Source organism: Hippocampus comes, unplaced genomic scaffold (assembly GCF_001891065.2).
Source record: "Hippocampus comes isolate QL1 unplaced genomic scaffold, H_comes_QL1_v1.1 scaffold307, whole genome shotgun sequence".
Taxonomy (NCBI): Eukaryota; Metazoa; Chordata; class Actinopteri; order Syngnathiformes; family Syngnathidae; genus Hippocampus; species Hippocampus comes.
The window spans coordinates 329,421-335,237 of NW_017805337.1; the positions used below are offsets into that span (position 1 = coordinate 329,421).

At 53.2% G+C, this 5,817-nt stretch overlaps 1 long non-coding RNA gene across 1 annotated transcript in view; it reads left to right on the forward strand.

The window, feature by feature from the left end:
• Nucleotides 1-1,269: 1,269 nt before the first annotated feature.
• LOC109516937 (uncharacterized) overlaps nucleotides 1,270-5,817 on the forward strand; it is a 6,539-nt gene continuing 1,991 nt past the window's right edge. The window contains exons 1-2 of the long non-coding RNA XR_002168453.1: nucleotides 1,270-1,280; nucleotides 3,106-3,110. This is a non-coding gene — a long non-coding RNA (uncharacterized LOC109516937). The remainder of the gene's footprint in view (nucleotides 1,281-3,105; nucleotides 3,111-5,817) is intronic.

Below are 5,817 nucleotides of genomic sequence, written 5' to 3' on the forward strand. Positions count from 1 at the left end.
TTCGGAGCCGGTGTTGTGGCGGACATGATGCGCTCTTCTTCACCATCGCAGCCTCGGCCTTGGAGGCGCCGGTGGGCAGTGTCCGCCACCGTGTGGTTAGTACCGGAATTGCATGGGTCAATGGCGCAGCAACACGAAACAAGCTTTGTCTCGAGAAACGAACAGAGGACCGCGTCCGAGAGCGGGCCGTCCGTTACGCGTCCTTCGGAATCATCCGGCCTGGACCTGGCCCCCTCCTCTCCTCTTCCAAAGGTTTTCGATGGGGTCGAGGTCTGGGGACTGTGATGGCCACGGGGAGGAGCTTGATTCTGTCTCCCATTTTCAGGATGCTTCCACGGCAATTAACATTCGTTTCACGGCTTTTCACACATAGTAACCGCAGGTGCCAAGAATTATGGAGGCACTTTCTTCATTTGGATTATTCGGATCATTTTTGCTGACTTCTGTTGGACCACAAAAACAAAACAATGCCTGACTTTTGTTCGTTATTTGTTGGTGTGTTTGTGATGGAGTAACACTTCAAGTTCTTTCAGAGAGTCCGTCTGTGTACATGAAGCAAAACAAACCCCAAAAAAAAAAAATTTAAGCGTTTTTTGTTGTTGTTGTTGAATCTGCAATTGAAAAGGTGTTTTTAATCCCTCTAATGGACATTTTGGAGGGTGCGTCGGCTTGGTAACGGCTCGGTGTCAACCCCAATTCATTTCAAAGCCATAAAATGGCAAATGTGGGAAGAACAGCCGGAAACAAAAGAGACGAAGAAGTCAAATGTGAAGAGTTAATCGAAGGCGGAGATGATCAAGCGGCTCCCGTTTATGAGCTCGGCGACCGCGACCGGCTGATTCGCCGCCTCGTGAGCCCAAGCCCCCCGAGGATCGCCGCACGGGAGACCCGCGGCCAATCTATCAATCGCGGATCGATCCGAGGCCCCGCTCCCCTCGGCCAAAAATCGATTCGCATTTCCGCGAGTCGGTGAGGAAGCCGCGCGGCTTAAGTCGAGATTGGATGGTCCCGCCGCTGGTGGTCGACAAGGTTTGCCCTCGCAATTAAGCACAAATTGCATCTGCAAGGATCGACGGGTCGTTAAACCCCGCCGCGCGCGCGGCTCCGGCCTGGACGCGATCTGGGGCGGAGGGGGACTGGGGGTGGGGAGACGGGTCGATACCGGTGATAAGCACCAGGGGAGCATCCCTTTTGGACCCCTTTTGTCTTTTCCGCAGCGCCCGCCCACCCCGGGTGTCGTCAGCCTCCGCCGAGGCGCGAAACGGGCAGCTGCGGAAGGCGTCCCGCACTCCAGGGGGCGCCAAAAACGGCCGCAAACTCTCCTTCAATACAAGGGGCGCTCAACACTCGAGTCCGAAGGACTGAGGGGCCAACGCAAACGGATGACGAAGAGCAGCGAGGCCGCTTCATCGGCGCTCAGCCCGCCTTCCCGCGTCAAAGGAACTCTTGACTGGCCACCTTCGACACCAAAACCATTCCAGGAGTGAGCAACAACATCTGACACAATTTCATTTCGACCGGACTGAGATTTCATATTGAAAGGGCCAAAGAAAATGGTGGCTCTTTCAGGAGGGGAGGCTGCGGAGGTTTCCCCTCACCTGCCACCTCGCCGAACACGGGAAGAGCGAACGGCGCTTCAAATTCCGAGCGAGGCCCGATTCACTGTGAAAACGTTGCACTTTCTCCTTGCGATTGCGGGAAAGGCGATGCGCAAAAAGCAATCGAGACGGGTGCCAGTGAGTCAAACGTGCTCCGATGCGCGGCGGCCACCCGGCTTGACTCGCAGTCCGAGCCGCTTTAGCCCAAAGGTGCGCCTCCTCCCTTCACGCTCGCAAAATCTGCTGCGGAGTAGGAAATGAAAGGCAATCATATCAAGGTATTTAGAGTTGGGATTTTTTTTTTCCCCCTTCCTCTCTGAAATAAGCCGCGGGCGGCTCCCGCGATTGCCCAGCGAAGCAGTCGGCATTGAAAAGGGCCCCCTTAAGAAGCTCTGCCGCGGCCCGTTCATTGTTGGGAGCGGAAGGCGAGCGGACTTTTCGGGAGCGTCAGGCCTTTCATTGTGCCCGCTCGCTGAGGGCGACTCGGCTGCCTGTGCGCTTCTGACGCTTGAAGCGAAGCGCACCTCAGCGGGGTGAAGGAGGGCCCGGCGCGGGGCTTTTGGCAGGCCACGCGCCAGGGTGGGGGGGGGGGTTCGCGGCCGGCGTGGCCCCTCGCCCCCGAGCAAAAGGGTCGGCTGAGGAATGTTGCAACCGATCTGGACTCAGAGCGCAAACCCACCCTACGCACTTCGACCGCAAGCTCAAATGTGTGCGTAGCCTCCAACGAAACCAAGACCCAATCGGCGGGAAATTCTGCATTTCAGGACTTTTTCAAAATACACTAATGAGTAAGACCCTGCGGCATATCGTTGAAAGATATCAAACTATATATATAGTGTATATGAGAGAGAGAGAGAGAGAGAGAGAGAGAGAGAGAGAGAGAGAGAGATCTTTTTTTTTCTCACACACACACAACAAAGCCTCACACTTGACCTTTCCAATCTCGTCTCTCCGGGTCCGCATGAACTGATGATATTTCTCTTTTGTGTCTTCCCCCCCCCTTGCCCCCCCCCCCCCCCAAAAAAAATGACATGGAGTATTGATCTTAATTACAATTTGCCAAGCTCAGCAGCTCCGATCACAGCTTTGAGACAAGAGGCAGCAAGGCATCTGTCTCAGGCGCTTGCGTCTTTCGCACGGGAGAGGAGCAAGAGAGGCGAGCAGGAGGAGGATGAGCGCGAGCGGAGGGAGAATAAAAATGTTGAGAAGAGAAGAATGATGGGTGCCTGTTCGGAGGCTTTACTGCGACGACCGACGCGTGTTGGCCGCTCAGTCGTCCGTCACCGTCGTCGCCCCATCCGACGAAGAAAGGAGCCGAACAAGAAAATGTCGCAGACGAGAGGGCAAACCACGTCGGCTTCAACCGGGCATGCGTAGCAACTCGACAGAGCACCGGTGCGGTGTGACGGACCCACGGTAAATCCTTGATTTCAAACTTCACCGCTTCTGATCCCGCCTACGCACATGAGAGTGGACAAGATTGGGTTCCCATCGGATACAATTTGAGAGCAAGTTGTTGTCGTCGTCGTTTTTTTTTCAGCCGTTCTCGAGACCATTTCAAAGTGCGACGACCACTCATGCCTTCAATGTGTCGACCGTCGCCCAGAACGTCATCTCCACTCAACTCTCCTGACATCGGCACGGCAGCCGTATCGATCCGGAAGGTCACTCAATGTGCTTTGCATAATTACAAAACAATTTCACGACATTTGAAAGCGCGGGCTGGAGGACTAAAAAGGAGTCTACTAAAAGGGCGGACAAGGGGAAGAACGGACTTTTGGCAAAAGTGATGACGGCAACGCTTTCAAAGACCTGAAGCAAAGGTCGGAAGGCCGATGGCTCGCAGCTGAGCCGTTGAAGACGCTCCAACAGCGCCAACACAAAACCGGCGAGGGCGCAAAACGAGCGCTTTCCAATCAATGAACGTCGCGGCCAAACACCTCGACAACAGTCCACACTTGGCTTTGCATGAGGCCCAATCCACATTGAACGACACCTCAAAAAATGGTGGGAAAGCTCAAATTAAAGAGGAGAAAATCAGCGAAGCTCTTGCAAATGGCTGGCACCTTTCTGGACACAAAGATGAAAAGCCCACTTTGACATGTCATGAAATGCGGCCAGGAAGTTGCTGCGCAACGCAACCAACAACGTTGCAAAGGCGTCCACGTGGCCAGCGCGCGCGCCACCTTCAAGCAGCAGGACTTCAACCGGGCATGCGTAGCAACTCGACAGAGCACCGGTGCGGTGTGACGGACCCACGGTAAATCCTTGATTTCAAACTTCACCGCTTCTGATCCCGCCTACGCACATGAGAGTGGACAAGATTGGGTTCCCATCGGATACAATTTGAGAGCAAGTTGTTGTCGTCGTCGTTTTTTTTTCAGCCGTTCTCGAGACCATTTCAAAGTGCGACGACCACTCATGCCTTCAATGTGTCGACCGTCGCCCAGAACGTCATCTCCACTCAACTCTCCTGACATCGGCACGGCAGCCGTATCGATCCGGAAGGTCACTCAATGTGCTTTGCATAATTACAAAACAATTTCACGACATTTGAAAGCGCGGGCTGGAGGACTAAAAAGGAGTCTACTAAAAGGGCGGACAAGGGGAAGAACGGACTTTTGGCAAAAGTGATGACGGCAACGCTTTCAAAGACCTGAAGCAAAGGTCGGAAGGCCGATGGCTCGCAGCTGAGCCGTTGAAGACGCTCCAACAGCGCCAACACAAAACCGGCGAGGGCGCAAAACGAGCGCTTTCCAATCAATGAACGTCGCGGCCAAACACCTCGACAACAGTCCACACTTGGCTTTGCATGAGGCCCAATCCACATTGAATGACGAGCCCAAAAATGGTGGAAAAGCTCAAATTAAAGAGGAGGAAATTCAGCGAAGCTCTTGCAAATGGCTGGCACCTTTCTGGACACAAAGATGAAAAGCCCACTTTGACACGTCATGAAATGCGGCCAGGAAGTTGCTGCGCAACGCAACCAACAACGTTGCAAAGGCGTCCACGTGGCCAGCGCGCGCGCCACCTTCAAGCAGCAGCAATTGCTCACAAAGAGGAGGAGCCAAACGTCGGCTCGCTTCCCTTCATTTTTGTCATCGGAACCGTGAGCACGGAGCAGGACAACTCCGCTTTCAGAACCCACACCCGACGAAGCGATTTCGTTTTCATCCGCGGGGACATCTTGTTTTTTACACAAGAGCATCTTCACACATTTGAACTTTACAAACATGCATCGAAAACATCCATTGCTCAAGTGCATAAAATAAGCACATTCTGTGACACCTCAAAGATTCCCATTCAAAGATGGCAAGCGAACATGAAGTGAGAGAAGGCATTGTGTGTATATTCAAAAAAAAAAACCTTCACCAAATTTGAATATCAGACGCTCTTCCTGCATGTCAATTCGAATGCGCCAATGAACAGGCTGGCTGGCTTACCTTTGGGTGCGGTATCGGCCGGTCCACCTGGTCCTGGATGCGCCCACTTCCCCTCTGCTTTTCCAATGAAGCCATCATTCATACGCCTTCCAAACACTCCAAAGGTTTGAGAATATGCACGTTTTTTTTTTTTGGGTGGGGGACGCGCATCTTCTGACTGCCCACGCACTTCAACCGAACCTGTCAAACGAGAACTTTCGAGCCGGTGTTGTGGCGGACATGATGCGCTCTTCTTCACCATCGCAGCCTCGGCCTTGGAGGCCTGACGAGCCCAAAAATGGTGGAAAAGCTCAAATTAAAGAGGAGGAAATTCAGCGAAGCTCTTGCAAATGGCTGGCACCTTTCTGCCCGGTGGGCAGTGTCCGCCACCTTGTGTTTAGCACCGATATTGCATGGGTCAATGGCGCAGCAACACGAAACAAGCTTTGTCTCGAGAAATGAATCGAGGACCGCGTCCGAGAGCGGGCCGCCCGCTGCTTCCCTTCATTTTTGTCATCGGAACCGTGAGCACGGAGCAGGACAACTCCGCTTTCAGAACCCACACCCGACGAAGCGATTGCGTTTTCATCCACGCTACTGGGGGACTGGCGGGGGGGCATCTTGTTTTGTAAATTGAGCCATGTGTACACAAGAGCATCTTTGAACTTTACAAACGCGCATAGAAAACATCCATTGCTCAAGTGCACAAAATAAGCACATTCTGTGACACCTCAAAGATTCCCATTCAAAGATGGCAATTAAGGGAACATGAAGTGAGAGAAGGCATCTGTGCATAT